Source organism: Macaca fascicularis, chromosome 7 (genome assembly GCF_037993035.2).
Source record: "Macaca fascicularis isolate 582-1 chromosome 7, T2T-MFA8v1.1".
Lineage (NCBI taxonomy): Eukaryota > Metazoa > Chordata > Mammalia > Primates > Cercopithecidae > Macaca > Macaca fascicularis.
This window is the reverse complement of record NC_088381.1, coordinates 74,270,800-74,290,569: the sequence shown is the minus strand read 5'-3', so window position 1 is coordinate 74,290,569 and position 19,770 is coordinate 74,270,800.

Below are 19,770 nucleotides of genomic sequence, written 5' to 3'. Positions count from 1 at the left end.
TCACTGTGGTCTCGATCTCCTGACCTTGTGATCCGCCCGCCTCGGCCTCCCAAAGTGCTGGGATTACAGGCTTGAGCCACCGCGCCCGGCCGAAACCCTGTGCTTTTTAACCTTGGGTGGAAGGTGACTAGCAGACAAGGGGCCAGGAGTGAGGGTCCCTAGGATTGAACATGGGCTACACAGAGAAACCCAGAGACAGCCCCTACTTAAACATGGTGTTCCAAAGAGTGACACCTGGGATGAAGAGAAGGTGGGCCAATGCCAGGCCCCACAGAGTTTTCAGAGCAGGTCCTGGTGCCATGGGCAAGAGGGCACAGCACAGCACCATAGGCGGCTGGGGCCAACTTGGACCTGCTTGGGAGAGCCAACTGTCCACATTTCAGTAATGTCACAGGTCAGTTGTCAAGCATAGCCATCACTAAAAATTAAATTACATATGCTCACAAAGTTTGTCAAAAGAACAAACGTAGTATGAAACACTTACCACTTCTTGATTATGTGAACACAAATGTTTCTGCTTTTGAAGTTATCCACACCTCTTGTATCTGTGCGGTGGAGACAGCATATCCTGGTGTGCCACTGGGCATCTCTTCCCAACGCCACATCCACAGCAGCTTGAAATTGGACAGGGCAGGGTTATTTATTTACACCATGGAAACTGGCAAATGCTAAAGTCAGGGCCAACCCCCTGCACCCTGCGCCCACTCTCTGCCGGTTGCTAAACACTTTTGTCATTACATCATTGAGTCCTAGGGTCTTGGGCCACCCCCATGGGGAGCAGGAGGCCTGGAACCGCAGCTGAAGGAGGGCGCATGGAGCCAGAGGCTGTGAGGCCCGGGACTACCTGGAATGATGGTATAAGATGGCCAGGATGCACGGATCCCTGCTGCCTGGCACATTTCTCACGCATTCGCTCACTCCGCACCACCACCCGGAGAGGAAAAGCATCGTTACCATCTGCTGGTGGGAAAACTGAGGCACAGAGAAGTGACCCAGGGCCACGCAGCTAATAAGTGTCACAGCCAAGATATGAAGCCTGATCCTTAACTGCCATGCTCTGCCCCCTTCAAAGGTACCAGTGTTGGACTGGGGGTCTGGCCTAACCCTTCCCTGAAACTTCCAGCTGTGTGCAGGCCCCAGCCCCCAGAAGCCTGGAGTGCGCTTCAGTGAACACTCAGCCTGTGGTCCTGCTTCCCCTATAGGCAGCCAGTCCTGGGAGCCACGTTTCATGCAGATGTGAGGACTGGGGAGGCCAAATGCAGGTGGGCCTCTTCCCAAGACAGCCCGGGACCTTTCTCCAGGTTCCCTGGAGCAATACGGGCCAAGTTGGGTGGGTGGAACCGCCACAGCCTTCTCCTGAGGGCTCAGAAGAAGAGAAATTCCAGGAATGCATTCACCTGAGGGACTGCTCAGGTGACAGAACCCCCGAGCCCCACCAGCCCGTCCTCAGCCCTTTTTTACTGGCAGTCTGCCTTATGCCAGTGCCGGGTACACTCAGGAGGGAGCAGACTCCATGTGAGAGGCAAGGGGGCTGCTGCAGGTCCAGGGAAAGGCTGATGCACTGATGGTGGGAGAGGAGGCAGCGTGATGCTTTGCGTGGAGTTTGACCTGGGCATTGGTGGAGTCCTGAAGGATTTTCAGCAATTTAGGGGAGAGAGAGGGAGACAGTGACATCTCCAAAAGGTCAATCCAGCTGCCAGTGGGGCAGAGGTTGTGGTGAGGTCAGGGGGACCACCCAGGAGGCTGGAGTGGCCAGTGAGGGGCTGCCGCAGCCCCCCTAAAACAGGTCATGAGGCAGTGGTTACAGAATTGAGCAGAATTGGGGCAGATTGGATGGGGGACAGGGAGGCAAAGAGCCTGGTGGGGGTGGCACCCTTGGCCAAGGTGTAGGGGCAGGATGGCAGGGTCAGGTTTGGAGGTATATTTGAGAGCCCCCAGGATGCCCGGTTCAGATGACTACAAGGAGCTGGTTCTGTGGAGGGGGCTGGGCAGGATGTCTTAGGCCATGGATGGAAATGGGGGATGGTGTCCAGGGAGGTGGTGAACCCATGGGAGTGGGTGGGACACCCATGATGGAGAAGAGGAGACCTCATGCCCAGGACAGATCGGAAGGCATGAGGTCTCCTCCCTCACCCCCACCCAACCCCCTCCACAGAGAGGACAGCTTGGAGGTGTAAGCCACGCCACCTGGTCAAAGACTTCACTAAGACAATCCATGGGGGGCTCCACTGCAAGGGCTTCTTGAGGGCTGGGCGTTGCTAAATGCTGTACAGGATTTTTCTCATTTAATTTTTACAACAGCTCCAGGGATTGTCCCCATTTTATAGAGGAAGCTGATGGCTCAGGCATGAGTAACCACCCCAGACCAGTGCCCTGCTTGTGTCAGACCTCCTGAGGAAGCCACGTCTGTCTGACCGCAAAGCTGCCTCCCACCCAGCACTCCTCTGCAGGGACCCTGCCTTGCTCTGCCCTGCCCTGGAGGACTCCTGGGGGAACCACACACAGACCGGAGCATGTGATCTGTGCATGGGCGTGGCGTCCAGGGAGCACTGGGGAGGTAGCCCGCCGAGGGGTGCCATGCGGGTCTTTGCATCCCCACTTGCCTGGCCCATTCCTCCCCCCACCCCACTCTGCCCCGCCCTGCTGCCGCCTCAGGGACCTCTATCTCTCCTGCTGGGCTCTAGGTCCTTCCCATCCCTTCCACAGCCCGGACAACAACAGGCCCTTTCCCACTTCCTGAGAAAGTTCCCAAGGAAGTTTGCTGTAAAAGCTGCTCTTTGTCTTTTTTTTTTTTTCCAAAAAATGTGTTTTTAATCAATTTTATAATAAAATCCAATCTGAGTTCTTGAAAACAACAGCAATAAGAAATTAAATATATATATATCAGCACCAGAATTACTGACTCTAGCACTGCCCTCCCCAGCCCCAGCAGTGGCCCTGGTGCTCCCTTCCCCTGACTCCCTCCCCCGCTACTGGTCACCAGTCCTCCTGAAGCTGCCTCCGGAATATCCCTGAACTGCTCTCCTTCTGTCTCTGGAGAGCACCCCGCCTCCCCACCCGCCACCAACTGCTCTTCCTGCCTCCTACCTGGCGCCCTTCCAATCTGGTCCCCAGACTGTCCCCAGGGACTCTCTCTAAAAGGCAAATCTAATTCCATCAGTGTCCTTTTCTCCAGCTTCACCAGGGATTCAGCATCCCCAGGAATAGAGCTCAGCTCCCTAGTTCAGCATTCAGTGCTCCACTGTCCCTGAGCACTCCAGCCTCCCCCCTCGCCATGCACTGGACCTCCTGCTTTGCAGATGTTGGTCCCTCTGCTACGGACACCCTCCCTCCACCTGTCCATCTGGCAATGCACCTCATTCCTCAACACTGCCCCTTGGACACTCACCTTCTCCTGCCCTCCCTCGTCACAGTGTGGGGGACTTGTGTCATCTCACCATTCTATCCAGGCTGGCCTTGAAGGTCTGGGCTCCAGCGATCCTCCCACCTCAGCCTCCTGAGAAACTGGAATGACAGGTGCACACCACCATCCCCTGCTTTGGCTCTTTAGTTCACCCTGTATGTGCCAAGGCCTGTGCTAAGTGGTGGCATACAGTGGAAAACAGTGCAGGCAGGAACCCTGCGCCCACGGAGCTTATTATCCCTGCTGTTGTTGCCCAGGTAGATCAGGAATCCTCGATGCACAGGAGCCACGCATCCACACAGCTGACCAAAGTGCCTGCAGGCAGCCTGTGCTGCTTACACTCGTGGCGAGAGGGAAGTTTAGAAACAGCTGCTCCTGTCCTCACCAAGGGACTCCAGCCTAGAGAAGGGGTCTTTGGGAAAAGTCCTCCACTAAGCTGCCACACCCCGAGATCACGCACCCCCTCGCCAGGGCTCTTCCGAGCACCACGTGGGGCTGAGGCACTGAGATGGAGGTGGCAGCAAGGGATGCCACACGGGATGAGCAGGGAGGCATCATTCCCAGTCCTGCCTGCCCCTCCTACTCTCACCTTTTCTTTTTTATTTTATTTTTTTTATTTTTTTGAGACAGAGTATTACTCTGTAGCCTGGGCTGGAGTGCAATGGCACGATCTCAGCTCACTACAACTTCTGTCTCTTGTGTTCAAGCAATTCTTGTGACGCAAGCTCCCAACAAGCAGGAATTACAGGTGCACGCCACCACACCTGGCTGATTTTTGTATTTTTAGTAGGGACAGGGTTTTGCCATGTTGGCCAGGCTGGTCTTGAACTCCTGGCCTCAAGCAATCCACCCTCCTCTGCCTCCTAAAGTGCTGGAATTACAGGTATGAGCCACCACACCTCTCCCTTTAAGCAGTATTTTAGTGGTTTTGTAGTGGTGGCTGGTTGCTGTGAAAATCTCATGTTTGTTCTAACAATTCAAAGAATAAACAAGCATATAAGGAAAAACTGGATAGTCTCTCCCCTGTCTCCCTCCCCCAACCCACCCCTGGCTCAAGTCAACCTCACTGAGGCAGAGTGGGTTAATAATTTGGCAAGTTCATTTCCATTCCATCCCAGCACTCCTGACAATACACCCGAATGACAAACCCAGAGAGAGTTCTTTCTTATGAATACAGGGTGAGATGAAATTGGAACTTGCTTTTGAACTTAAAAATGTACTAATGGACATCATTCCAAGTTGGTGCATAGAGAATTAGCACACACACTCTGTGACTGAGTACGGTGTTTCCTGTGGGCCTGTAATCACTTGTTTAAAGGGTGCTCTACAGACGCTTTGGCTTATTTTTCTTCTGGAACAAGGAATGCTCTAATAAGCCTCCTCCTGCATGAATGGTTTAAGCCCTAGTTTCGTTACTCCCTGGGTTTAGGATAAATTTCCCAAAACGGGATCACTGGATGAAAAGGTAGCTGTGGTTAAATTGTGAATACGGCTTGCCATTTTATTCATAGCGATTCCCAAGTGCCCCAGAACTATGTGGGGATCCCAGTTCCCCACACCCTGGCCAACTCTAGATGTTATCCATTGGTCTAGACCTTTGCCAATATCGTGAGTGAAAACTGACATCTCATTGTTTTGAAATTGTGTCTCCTGAGTACAACTAAGATTAAACGTCTTTTCACCTGTTAGTTGGCTTTTAAAATTTCCTCTTTTGTGAAGTTTTGGATCTAATCCTTTGCCCAGTTTTCAATTGTGTTGTTTTTATTTTATTTTATTTTCCCAAGTCCTATTCTGCCCTAATGTTTATTTATTTATTTATTTATTTATTTATTTAGAGACACAGTGTCACTCTATCACCCAGGCTGGAGTACAGTGGCGTGATCTTGGCTCACTGCAAGCTCCGTCTCCCATGTTCACGCCATTCTCCTGCCTCAGCCTCTGGAGTAGCTGGGACTACAGGCACCCGCCACCACGCCCGGCTAATTTTTTGTATTATTATTTTTTTTTAGTAGTGACGGGGTTTCACCGTGTTAGCCAGGATGGTGTTGATCTCCTGACCTTGTGATCCGCCCGCCTCAACCTCCCAAAGTTCTGGGATTACAGGCGTGAGCCACCGTGCCCAGCAAGCACCCGGTTTTTTTACAAACACCTTGTAGGACCTTTTTAGGACATTATTAATATCAATCTGTTGTTGTTTATATGTGTTGCAAATATTATTGTCCAACGTAATATTTGGCTTTTGCCATACAGAAGTTTGTATATATTTAAGTTTTTCCTTTTGTTATGGAAATTTGAAAACACACTAAAAAATAACAGTAATAATGAACCCTCAATATACCCATTTCTGAGCCTCAACAATTAGCAACATATAGCTAATTTTCCCCTGGTATGGAGTGTTCTTTTTGGCTTTGCTTGACTTTGCTTGTGGTGGTTGTGCAATGCAGAGATTTTTACTTTTATGTAGTCAACTGTAGCAGTCTTTTCATTTGTGGAATATGGATTTCATATACTTAAAAAGGTCTTCCCACTCCACGATTATTAGCAAAACAAAACACAAAATACTCTTTCAATACTTCTAAAATATGATTTATTGCCATTATTATTATTATTATTATTATTATTTTGAGACAGAGTTTTGCTCTTGTTGCCCAGGCTGTAGTGCAGTGGCATGATCTCGGCTTACCGCAGCCTCCGCCTCCTGGGTTCAAGCGATTCTCCTGCCTCAGCCTCCTGAGTAGCTGGGATTACAGGTATGCGCCACCATAGCCACCAGGCTATTTTTGTATTTTTAGTAGAGATGGGGTTTCTCCATGTTGGTCAGGCTGGTCTCGAACTCCTGACCTGAGGTGATCCACCTGCCTCGGCCTTCCAAAGTGCTGGGATTACAGACGTGAGCCACCGTGCCTGGTTATGATTTATTATTTTTTAAATGGTAGCATAGTAATTTTATCATATGGAAGCCCATAATTTATTTAACCAGTGCCCCATTACTGAACATCTAATTGTTTCTGATTTTCCCCTATTTTAAATAGAGGAAAATTGTATTGAGCATTCCTGACTTCTCCACCCCCTCTTGATTAAGTCAAAGCAAACCTGAGACATCTAATCATTTCATCCATAAATATAAGTTTATAATTTTTATTCTTTTATTTTTGAGACAAGTTTTGCTCTTGTCGTCCAGGCTGGAGTGCAATGATGCGATCTCTGCTCACTGTAACCTCTGTCCTCTAGGTTCAAGTGATTCTCTTGCCTCAGCCTCCTGAGTAGCTGGGATAACCGGTGCCTGCCACCAAGCGTGACTAATTTTTGTATTTTTAGTAGAAACAGACTTTCACTATGTTGGGCCAGGCCTCCTGACCTCAGGTGATCTGCCTGCCTCGGCCTCCCAAAGCTCTGGGATTGCAGGCATGAGCCACTGCGCCCAGCCAAGTTAAAAAACGTTTTTAAAATAGAGATGGGGTCTTGCTATGTTGCCCTGGCCTCAATCAATGCCCCTGCCTCGGCCTCCCAAAGTGCTGGGATTACAGATGTGAGCCACCACACCTGGCATTCAAATTTTTATATTATAGCCAGGCGCAGTGGCTCACGCCTGTAATCCCAGCATTTTTGGAGGCCGAGGCAAGTGGATCACCTGAGGTTGGGAGTTTGAGATCAGCCTGACCAACATGGAGAAACCCTGTCTTTACTAAAAATACAAAATTAGGTGGGCATGGTAGCACATGCCTGTAATTCCAGCTACTCAGGAGGCTGAGGCAGGAGAATCGCTTGAACCCAGGAGGCGGAGGCTGTGGTGAGCCAAGATGGCGCCATTGCACTCCAGCCTGGGCAACAAGAGCAAAATTCCATCTTAAAAAAAAAAAAAAAAAAAAAGATGGCCGGGCACAGTGGCTCGTGCCTGTAATCCTAGCAGTTTTGGAGGCCGAGGCAGGCGTATCACAAGGTCAGGAGATCGAGACCATCCTGGCTAACACGTTGAAACCCTGTCTCTACTAAAAATACAAAAAATTAGCTGGGCGTGGTGACAGGCGCCTGTAGTCCCAGCTACTCAGGAGGCTGAGGCAGGAGAATGGCGTGAACACGGGAGGCGGAGCTTGCAGTGAGCCGAGATGGCGCCACTGCACTCCAGCCTGGGCAATGGAGCGAGACTCTGTCTCAAAAAAAAAAAATATATATATATATATATATGTGTGTGTGTGTGTGTGTGTATATGTGTGTGTGTGTGTGTGTGTGTGTATATATATATAAAGCCTGTTAATCTTCTAGTCTTTTGTCTTCACTTTTAATTTTATTTACATTTTGAATAGACACGGTATTCGCATGGTTCAACATTCAAGAGAAGAAAAGGATATGCTGAAAAATGTGTTTCCCACCCTGTTCTCCAGCTCCAGTTTCCTTCCTGGGAAACAACTCGTGTTATCAGTGCATGCACATATAAAAGCCAATTGTGTGTGTCTGTGTTTTTTCCATTTAAGTACAATTGATAAACGACTTGAACACTGCTCTGCATCCAGGTCTTATTACTTAACAACCTGTCTTGGGGAGCGTTCTGTAAGGGGAATCCTAGTTATTTTTGATAGTCATATGCATTCCAGTGTAGGGCATACAATAATCATTCGTTTATCCCATCTCTCTTGGTGGACATTTAGGTGGTTTCTAGCTATTAGGTTGGTGCAAAAGTCATTGCGGTTTTGGCTACAGTGTTGCAGTGATGCAGTGAAAAGCTTTGGGTATTCCTTTCACTTATGTGTGAGCATATCTGTAGGATAAATTTCTGTAAGTGCCAAATCAAATAGGACATGTGTTTATATGTTTGATAAATACTGCCCAAATATTCTCTTTCAAGGTTGAGTCAGTTTACACACCAACCAGCAATGCTGGGGGATGCATGTTTTCCTCCCACCCTTGCAAACAGTGTGTTACCAAACTTTTTTTTTTTTTTTTTTTTTGAGACGGGTTGGAGTGCAGTGGCACGATTGCTCTATCGCTCCGGTTGGAGTGCAGTGGCACGATCACAGCTCACTGCAGTCTTGACTTCTCAGGTTCAAGCAATCCTCTGACCTCAGCCTTCCAAGTAGCTGGGACTACAGGCACGTGCCACCACTCCCGGCTAATTATAATTATTATAATTATTATTATTATTATTATTTTATAGAGACGGGTTTTGCCATGTGGCCCAGGCTGGTCTCGAACTCCTGGCTTTAAGTGATTCTCCTGCCTCAGCCTCCCAAAGTGCTGGAATTACAGTCATGAGCCACTGTGCCTGACCTACCAAACTTTTTTTTCTCTTTGCTGATCTGGTAAGAATAGTATCTTTTGTAGTTATAATTTTCATTATCTTAATAAGTGAGTTATTGAACATCTTCTTACATGCTTATGAGCCCATTTGAATTTTCTTTTTGCAAGAGCAAGAACTGTCTCTTCATATTCTTTTTTTTTTTTTTTTTTACCGGGATAGAGTCTCTCTCTGTCACCCAGGCTGGAGTACAGTGGTGCGATCTCGGCTCATTGTAACCTCCGCTTCCCAGGTTCAAGCGATTCTCCTGCCTCAACCTCCCCAGTAGCTGGGACTACAGGCACCCGTCACCACGCACAGCTAATTTTTGTATTTTTAGTAGAGACAGGATTTCACTGTGTTGGCTAGGCTGGTCTCGAACTCCTGACCTCGTGATCTGCCTGCCTCAGCCTCCCAAAGTGCTGGGATTACAAGCATGAGCCACCACGCCCGGCCCATTTAGGCTATTTGTGATTTTTCAGTATTACAAGTATTACTGCAGTGAAAAGCCTTGCACATAAATATTCTATTTCCTTAGGCTAAATTTATTTATTTACTTTTTGAGACAGCGTCTCGCTCTGCCGTCCAGGCTGGAGTGCAGTCACGTGATCTCAGCTCACTGCAGCCTCCCACCTCCCAGGTTCAAGTGATTCTCATGCTCAGCCTCCCAAGTAGGTGGGACCACAGGCATGCGCCACCACACCTGGCTGATTTTTGTGTTTTAGTACAGAGAGAGTTTCACCAGGTTGCCTAGGCTGGCCCCTTCCTCACCTCAAGTGAGGTGCCTTGGCCTCCCAAAGTGCTGAGATTACAGGCATGAGCCACCACGCTCAGCCTCTTCAGGCTAAATTTCTGAAAGTGATCTTCATTCCTATCCCCAAAGTGCCCTCCAGAAAGCTGGGTTGCACTTCTGCCACAGCAGGATCTTTACTCCTCTTAAAATCTCCGTGGAGCCTGGGCAGGAGAGGCAGAGCCCCAGGTGGAAGATTCTCTCCTGGCCTGATGTAGTGTTTCTTTGGCTTGTCAGACATGGAGGAGATTATGCCAGATATGATAGTGGAGAGGGTCAGACATGCATGAGACTGGAGAGAGAAAAAACAAAATAGCCTCTCAGGTCTCGCTCAGAGCCTACTTACTTTTACTTTACACACAATTGTATATTCCAATATGTTTGTGACCTGGTTTTTAAGAGCACAGCAGCAAATTAGGAAGGAGAAGAAAGGCTGCTACCTAGGGGTACCCTGGTCCTCTATGAAGTTTCCAAAAGAAGAGCAAGTATAAGTAAAATAATAATACACAGCCAGTCACAAAGCAATGAATTTGGACCATGCAGTGCAAGGCTTTAACTGTCCCAAGGATTCCAATCATGGATAAGGAAGAACTTAAATTTGATTATAAATCTGAAATTCGGTGTAATCCCAGCACTTTGGGAGGCCAAGACGGGCGGATCACGAGGTCAGGAGATCGAGACCATCCTGGCGAACACGGTGAAACCCCGTCTCTACTAAAAAATACAAAAAAACTATCCGAGCGAGGTGGCGGGTGCCTGTAGTCCCAGCTACTCGGGAGGCTGAGGCAGGGGAATGGCTGTCAACCCAGGAGGCGGAGCTTGCAGTGAGCTGAGATCGTGCCACTGCACTACAGCCTGGGCGACAGAGTGAGACTCCGTCTCAAAAAAAAAAAAAAAAAAAAGAAAAGAAAAAGCAAAAAAGAAATCTGAAATTCAGGAAGTCAGCTTGAATACTGTGGTAGACATAATAATATCCTCCTCCTCAAAAGATGCCCTGGTTCTAATGCCCAGAATCTGTGAATACGTTATGCTACCCCCGCAAAGGGAAATTACAGTTGCAGGTGGAGTTAAAGTTGACAATCCGTTGATTTAAAATAGAAAGATTACCCTGGATTATCTGGGTAAGCCCAATGTAATCACAAAGATGTTTACCAGTGGAAGCAAGAGGCAGAACAGTTGGTGTCACAGTCACAGGTTGTGAGAGACTAGGGGCCACTGCTGGCTTGAAGATGGATGGGGCCACCAGTCAAGGAATGTGGGCAGCTTCTAGAAGCCAGAAAAGCCAAAGAAACAGGCTCCCTTCCAGCCTCTGAGAAAGCTGTATCCCTCAACCCCCTTGCTTTTAGTCCAGCGAGACCCATTTTGGACTTCTGATTTTACAAAACTTGTAAGATAGTAAATTTGTGTTGTTTTACGTTTGTGTTACTGCAGCCACAGGGAAGCAACACAAATATTATCTGGTACCGCCCAGTAAAGTTGCTCAGAGATGGGGAGCCCTGCCGGTCATGGCTCCACCCGGGCGGGGCTCCTGCGGCTACACAACCTCTGTAAGCAGGATCAAGATGAGAGGCGCAGGCCAGGTGCGGTGGCTCACGCCTGTAATCTCAGCACTTTGGGAGGCTGAGGCGGGCGGATCACTTGACCTCAGGAGTTCAAGACCAGCCTTGCCAACATGGTGAAACTCTGTCTCTACTAATAATCCAAAAATTAACCAGGCGTGGTGGTGTGCGCCTGTAATCCCAGTTACTTGGGAGGCTGAGGCAGGATAATTGCTTGAACCCGGGAGGAGGAAGTTGCAGTGAGCGGAGAAAGCACCACTGCACTCCAGTCTGGGCGACAGAGCAAGACTATGTCTCAAAAACAAAGGAAAAAGAAAAAATGAGAAGCGCGTGTTCCCGACTCCGGTGCTTTTTCGCAAAGTCGTGCTACTTCCCTTAGCCTTCTGCGCTGGGAGCCCCAGGTACCAAGAAAGTTGAACTGCGTGCTGTGGTGGGTCCGTTATCTGCACCACCCGTCTGCACGGGATGCGCGGGCTTCCTGCCCCGGATGCGCTAAGCTCCCTGCGGGACACTCGGGGCGCGGCTCCGAGCCCCTCCCCCGCGGCAGATGCCGTCCAGATGTGGCCGGTGGGGCCTGCGGGCTTCGGCGACTGGGGCCCCGTCGGGGGCGGCTGGAGCCTTGGTGCATCCCAGGCCCGGGGGGGAAGGCCGGGCCGTCGGAGGAGCGGAGGAGCCTTGGGGGGCTCCCGGGAAGCCGTGGGCTGGCGGGCGGGCAGGGGCGGAGCCCGGGCGGAGCTGCAGGCGGGCGGCCGGCTAGGGCTGAATCGGGAGGAGTAGTGGTCGGGTCAGGTTACTTCCCTTTAAAAAGACGGGCAAGGAGGAGTCCAGTACTGGCGGGGCAGGGACGGCGGCAGCGCGGCGCGGTGTCCCGAAGGCTCGGAACCCTCCAGGGTCCAGCGCCCCGAGGCCCAGGCAAGTGGGGCGGGAGGGCGGGGGCTGCGGGCGCGGGTAGGGGTCTCGCGGCCATTGGGTGCGCGGGAACCGAGGGAGCTGCAGACCCAACGCTTGGCGCTTGGGGAGCTGGACTTCTGCGGCCGCGACGCCCCTCTTCCCAGATGGGTAAACTGAGGACCAGGGAAAGCGAAGAATTCTTTTGGCCGAGCTCCCACTACGATCCCGCGGCCAAGTGGGTCCCCAGCAGGCCTCGCAGGGGTCGGAGGGGCTCCCATCTGGGGAGGGGGCCCCAGGGTGGGCGAGGGCGGCGTGAGCCTGGGGAGGACAGACGGGAAGGGCGGCGGAGCGGAGCCAAGCTGCAGCAGGGTGGACCCGGCTCGGTCGCGGCCACTCCGTCCCTCGTGGGTGGGGAGCGGCCGAATGCGAAGGGCGAACCCGGCCCGCCTGTGGGGTCTCTGGCCAAGACTGGGCTCAGAGGCCCCTTCTTTAACCTTAGATCTCGCGCCTCGGTCTAAAACCTCCGCCGCAGCCCTCGGTGAAGAGGAAGGGGAACTCTAAGTGCTCAACGCCCGCGTTACAGTCGCGTTCTCCCTCGCTCCTACAACCCGGCCAAGATGCCGGGGCACGGATGGGGACCGAGGTTTGGGGGTTGTGGAGCCTATTCCACGCCCTCCCTGGTGAGCAACTGAGACAGATCCAGGGCCCCATTGCAATCCAGTCTTGGTCTGGGAAGGGGTTCCCCAAACTGGGCCAATGGGATCCTTTCCTCAAATGACTCCATATCCCCCAGCAGTGCGGTGGGCCGGGACGGCCCAGGTGGGCTATGTCCTGGGGTTTTGTGACTTCATCCCCACTCCTCCCCAACCTCAGCTCCCGGACTGCACCCGCCAGGCCGCGTTCGGGGGTGGTCAGAGCCCTGGTCTCAGCTAGACCTGAGGTCCGATGTGGCTTCATCCCTGAGTCTCTAAACGCCCTGGCCTTACTGGGCCTCAGTTAATTCACCTGTGAAAGGGGAGGCTTGGACCAGAGGGCCCCTCAGGGCATGTGTTTTGTGTTGGGGAGGTGGGCGTGTGCGGCAGGGGTGGCCAGGAGGAAGTGGGGACGGCCTCTGTCCCACAGGAAGGCTGGCTGGCCCCATTTGGTATGGAGGAGCTGGGCAGGTGAGAAGGTGGACTCCCGTCTCCCTGTGGGAGGGCGTGCTGGGCCCATGTGGCTCTCATCCACTCTCGGCCACCTTCCTGTGGAGCCCTAGCCTCCAAGGCCACACAATGAGTGCAAGGAGGCCACCAAGAGCGCTGCTCCCACTTCACAGATGGGGAAACCGGCCCAGTGTCTTGAGGCAGCCTTGCCCCCTGCCCTGTGCTTCCCCCAGAGCCTTCTGGGGAGTGGGACCTTCGTTACACCCTGGCGCTCCTTACACCCCTACAGCCTTTAAGCTACGGCTTCCAGCCCCATCACTGTAAGAATTGTATGCTAGGCATTCTGAGAACATAGATGGGGGTCCCCATGTCAGAAGAGGTAGAGGTATTGGAACTCGGTCCAGTTCCTGGGCTGTGGCTCTGGTGGGAGATGTGGAAGCCTATTCTGGGGCTCCTGGACAGCCCTGGAGGCGTGGCATGGACAGTGTGTCAGCCGCGCACCGAGGCCCTGGGGTGCCCTCATCCACATTGGCTGGCAGCCATCTATTCCCAGCCTGGGCTCCACCCCGGGTGCCTGTCACTCCTGGCCCTACAGTGGTCCCAGTCACACCTTGGAGGCAAGATGTGTGTCCTCCACAGGCCTGTGTCTGGAAGCAGCCCCCAGCACTCCCTGGGTGACAAGTTCTACTTCCGAGAACTACCCCTCAGCTCCCAGCCCTGGTCTGGCCAAATGGGTGTGTGTCTCCTCCTGTGGTCTTCAACTCCCCTGGGCACTGCCACAGTAGATGTGGGGGGCTGTATGGGAGGATATTTTTAGGAGGCATATGTAGTTAAGCTGTTGAACCTGCTGCTAACTAGCTGTGTGACCTTGGGCAAATCACTTAACCTTTCTGTGCCTCGGTGTCTTCATTTGCCAAATGGAGGTGATTATCCTGGTAGGGCACATAGTAGGTGCTCAGTTTCACCTACTATGTGCCCCACCAGGATAATTACCCCCTATTTGGCAGACAGGAGTTGCCAGGCAGGATCTGTGGCCCCTATGTGTACTTCCCCCACCCACAAAGGCCTCTGCTCCTTCCCTCCTGTGTGCCCTGCATTGGGCTGAAGAGGCTGATGAGAGGCAACTTCCCACTGGGGCCTTCTGAGGTTCTTGCAGGAGGGGGCAATGGCCAGGGCTCCCAGAGGAAGCACCCTGGGGTGATGCAGCTATGGACAGAGGCCTCAGAAGCCTGGGAGAAAGGCAGGGGCCTGCGGGGACGGAGTGTGCCCTGGCCCAGCCCCAGCCTCATCCCTACCCTTCTCACTCACTGCTCCCTCAGAGCAGACAGATGAGCCCCAAGTTGTCCCTGAGCTCCCAGTCTACCCAGCCTCATAGTTCACAGTCAGGGACACTGAGTGGGAGTGGGTGGGGCCTACCCAAGGACCCAGTGGTCAGGGATGGAGCGTGGATCACACAGCAGCTTACCCGGCCACAGGTGCTCCGCTATCCTGGCCACAGCCCCTCCCAGGCTCCTGGAGTCTTCATATTAGAGTAGAAAGCCTCTTACACTTCATATCTGAGACCAAAGAACCTCTCCCCACCCACAAGTGTGGGTATCTTCCACACTGTCCCTGTGACTTAGATATGCCCTGGCATGATCGTTGTCAACCTTCATGTTTTTTGGTTTTGGCTTTGGTTTTAGTTTAGAAGAACTTAAGTTTTCTGGGCTAAAACATAGGCAGGGAAGAAATACATAAACCCATAGAAAGGCTGCTTTAGTTGAGGTAGGTTGAGAGCTCAGATTCTACTCCATCAAGAAATTCACAGTGAAAGGAACACATGCATTCTGCTCACTGGCAGAAAGAGCCAAAGACAACCCGAAAGGCCGCCACCTCCAACATCATACAGGGTGGAGCAGCAGTTCCCAAGGCGGGTGCAACTGGACAAGATGCTTTTAGGAGCTACCTAGAGGAACAATTTTTTTCTTTTTTCTTTTTTTTTTTTTATTGAGACGGAGTCTCACTCTGTCACCCAGGCTGGAGTGCTGTAGCACGATCCTGGCTCACTGCAACCTTCGCCTCCCAGGTTCACGCCATTCTCCTGCCTCAGCCTCCCGAGTAGGCTGAGGCACCCGCCACCACGACCGGGTAATTTTTTGTATTTTTAGTAGAGATGGGGTTTCACCGTGTTAGCCAGGATGGTCTCGACCTCCTGACCTTGTGATCTGCCCGCCTTGGCCTCCCAAAGTGCTGGGATTGCAAGCATGAGCCAACACGCCCGGCCGAGGAACAATTCTTAAACCAATAGTCATGAATTGTTAATATAAATTAACACATCCAACTGTGATTTTATTATTGCTCAGAAGGAGGCTAAGAAAGTGAATTGATTTAAAGAAAAATACGAAGTAAATAATCACAAAGGTGAATCACGAAGGTGGTTTGTGCACAGTCCAGAAGCCCAGGAAGGAATGTCGGATAGGGAAGATGGAACCTGTCCCGAGGATCAAGACTCTGAAGTTCCATCCTTAACTGCTGTCTCTCATTCTTGCATTGATGCCCCATTCCACAAGCACGTGTTGCCCGCCCACTGCATGCCAGGTGTGGAGGATACGGCACACCTGGTGCTACCCCCATGGAGGCACTTGGAGGGCTGCCTAGGGGCAGTACCACTGACGTGAGTCTCCAGGGCAAGTGAGCAGTGGATGAGGCAAAGGCAGGAAGCTTTCCAGGCCCAAGGATCAGCTTGTGTGTAGGGAGGAAGGGAGAATGAAGGAGGGAAGAACAGGTTGGACTTGAACTGAAAGAGACCACTGGGGTGGAACACAGAAGTGACAGGGGAGAGGGCTTGAGATGAGGCCAGAGAATCACTGGGGGCTGGATTACACGGGGCCTATAGGTCATGGCAAGGACTGTGGGTGTTGCCATTCATTTGGCCAACATGTATTGGGCTCCTGCCTTGTGCTAGGCATGGAGGGGCATACGAAGCCACCAAGCCTTCCTTTGGGGTGCTTACACATAGCGTCAGGCTTTTGAACACATCACTAGGGTTTTTCTTTTTTTTTTACTTTTTTATTTTTTGAAACAGAGTCTCGTTCTGTTGTCGTTCAGACTGGAGGGCAGTGGCACAATCTCCGCTCACTGCAACCTCCACCTCCTGGGTTCGAGCGATTCTTCTGCCTCAGCCCCCCAAGTAGCTGGGACTACAGGTGTGCGCCACCACGCCCAGCTAATTTTGTATTTTTATTTATTTATTTTTTGAGATGGAGTCTTGCACTGTCCCCCGGGCTGGAATACAGTGATGAGATCCCGGCTCACTGCAACCTCCGCCTCCCAGGTTCAAGTGATTCTCCTGCCTCAGCCTCCTGAGTAGCTAGGATTACAGGCACCTGTTACCACGCCCAGCTTATTTTTTGTATTTTTATTAGAGACAGGGTTTCACTGGGTTGGCCAGGCTGGTCTCGAACTCCTGACCTCGTGATCTGGCCGCCTTGGACTCCCAAAGTGCTGGGATGACAGGCGTGAGCCACCGTGCTCGGCCTCAGTGGCGTTTTCCTAAGTGCTGTGATAGAGGTGGGAACTGAAGACTGGGGAAGCACCGAGGGGAGGGGGCGCTGGTGTGCATGATAAGGCAGTGACATTGAGTTGGGTTTTGAAGGATGAGTAGGAGTTTGACGAGAGGGAGAGGAAAGGCATTCCTGGCAATGGGAACAGGATGAGCAAAGTCACAGAGGTATGAAAAAGCCCAGATGATCTGGGGAGACGCTGGCAGCTGGAGCCGCAGTGGGCAGTAGAAAGAGGACAGGCCAGAGGGTCAAGTTCACAGAAGGTATTAAGGCCCAAGCCAGAGTTGAGGTTTCACTCTGCAGGCAGTGAGGGGCTGGGCACCAGGTTTGAATGGGAGAGTCCCACCCACACTCTTAGGAAGAGCCCTCTGCTGATGTGTGCTGGTGGGGTTGGGTGACAGGTGAGGGCAGCATAGCTGCCACTGCCCGATGGAGTGTGGAAGTGACCAGGCCTGGGCTGTGGCAGGGGACTGGAGGAGGGAAGCCCTTTTGTGTGTTCCTGAAGGTGGGGGCTGCAGAGCCTGGCTGTCTCTATGCCCCCAGCCTGGGTTGGCCTGGTGCCTAGAGCAGGGACCTCTCATTATAGAGCCAACTTTGGGCTACCTGCTGCACCAACTTGGAAGACCAGAGGCCTTGTCCAGAAGATAAAAGATTCCAGCCAGCTGGGCCTATGGTCTGAATCCAAAGCAAACAGGAAGAGACCATGGTGGGCCAGGCAGGGCCTCTTTCTTTGTTTAGAAAAGGGACTAGTTCAGGCCGACTTGTGGGTCTTTCTGTTGCAAAGGTGGGAGGGGGCTGCAGGCTCAGTTAGGGACATATCAAAAGGCTGTTCAGGGGCAGGCATGGCACCCCAGTGCCAGCCTGGGGGGTGCTATAAAGATGGCCTTGCTTGGCAAATTCCACCCTGATGGGAGGAGCCTGGCAGCATGCACCGGGAGCCACTACTCCTTCTCTCACCACGCCCAAGCTGGAGCCCTTCCTGACACCTGATTTTGCACGAGTGCCCCTTGGGGTCATCACCCAAGCCTAATGGGGTGGCTGCTGGTCACTGCAGTAGGAAGTCCACCCTGGTCCCAGACCAAGGCCCCTTAGGGAAGTGCCAAAGGCTCAGAGCACCCTCAGTCTCAAAGGTGGGCACCCAGGACTCCCCCAAAGACCCTGTGCTCAGACTCAGCCTCCACACACCAGATGAGAGGTGGCAGGCATTTGTGTTTTGCTTATGCCTGATTGAATTAATCCATGTGTCCCTTCAATTCACACATTGCATTTATTTAACAAGCCTTCCTGCAAGCTCAGGGGTGGCAGGGGCAACAGACGAGTGAGGCCCTCAGGGAACAGAGCTGAGGGAGCAGGAAGGCATGTGGGCCCTGGCATGCTTGGGCCTGACCTGCGTCCTGCCTGCCTGCCATGCTTGGAGAAGGGCTCAGAAGAGGCAAGCACTTCTCCTGGGGCAGGTGTAGGGTGAGGACAAGCTGGGAGACAGAGGCCAGAAAGACTTTGGTAAGGAGTTTCTCCTGGACTGACTCATTCATTCATTTACTCAGTTCTTCATGCATGTGCACATCCACTCAACATCTCAGTAATGAGGACCTACTGTGTGCCAGACACTGTGCTAAGTGCTGGTGAGGCCCTGCTGTCACGGGGCCTGCAGTCCAGGACTCAAGTTATCACCACACAGATCAAAGGGAAGACTGCACTGAGTTCTGGGGCTTTGCAGAACAGGTTTGTGGAGCTAATGGAGCTCACAGGAGCTTGACATGGTCAGGGAGGTCAGGGCAGCTTCCCTGCGGAAGACTTGTAGGATGGAAAGGAATTAACCAAGGCAATAGGGGAGAGAAGATCCAGGCAGAGGGAACAGATGTGCCAAGGCCCTGGAGCTTGATGAAGGCCAGAGTGGCTAGGGCACTGCAACAGAGGGGAAGAGGCCAGGAAATGGGCAGGCTGATTGTACCCAGGCTTGTGGGTTCCTTTAGAAGGTCTGGTCTGGACTCTACAAGGAGAAGGAAGGTTTTTTAGCAGTGGCATAAAATGATCCAATTTGTGTTGAGCAGGTTCAAGCAGGCCCAAATGGAGGCAGGGAGTCCATAAGGGCCCTGCTGTGTCCACATAAATGATGAGAATGGCTTTGACAAGTGCATCTTGCGATGGGGGAATGTGAGTAAATTGGATGTGGAATGAGGTCAGGCGGTGTCGAGGTCTGAGAAACTGGGCTGGTGGATGGGGAAAGTGACAATGAACATAATTTTCCTGTAAGGTGTGTATTTTATTGAGTATGGTAAGCAATATCTTCATTTCTACCAAGGATAGAAAGAGGCAATCATTGAGCTTTGGGTAAAAAAGAAGGGAATGATTTTTTTTTTTTCTTTTGAGTCGGAGTCTCGCTCTGTTACCCAGGCTGGAGTGCAGTGGTGCGATCTCAGCTCACTGCAACCTCTGCCTCCTGGATTCAAGCAATTCTCTGCCTCGGCCTCCTGAGTAGCTAGGAATACAGGCGCTTGCCACCACGCCCAGCTAATTTTTTTGTATTTTTAGTAGAGATGGGGTTTCACCATGTTGGCCAGCCTGGTCTTGAACTCCTAACCTCGTGATCCACCCACCTCAGCCTCCCAAAGTGCTGGGATTACAGGCATGAGCCACCGCGCCCAGCCGGGAATGATTTTTAATCATTATACTATTTGGTGTTTAATGTGTTTTCTCATTAAATCTGTTCAACAAACCTGAGAGGCAAATACTGTTATTTATTTATGAGGAGAGAGGTTCAGAAGGGTAAAGTTACCTGCTCAAGGTCACAGCTGGAAAGAGATGAAGCCTTCAGCAAAAAAGCAAAACAACTCAATTCATTTTATTCCGTGAGCTGATAATGGAGGAAAAAGTATTTGGCAAGAAGGGGCAGGGAGGGGAACCTGGAGGAACTCCGTGCTCTTGAAGAATGAAAGGGAGGCTGGGACCTTGTCACTGAGGAGCTCCTGGCATCCTTCCAGAGATACAACCAAAGGGGTGACCCCAGTGTGTTCTTAATAGGAGCCAGGAACCCTTCTCTGTGCACCTCCCATCTCTCGCCTCTGGGAAGTCCTTTCCTGACTCTAACCTCAGTTCTGATGCTGTTCCCACCCTCTCAGCTCTCAAGCAGATCAATGCAATGCCACCTGGCCACTTGCTCTGCCTGCTGGG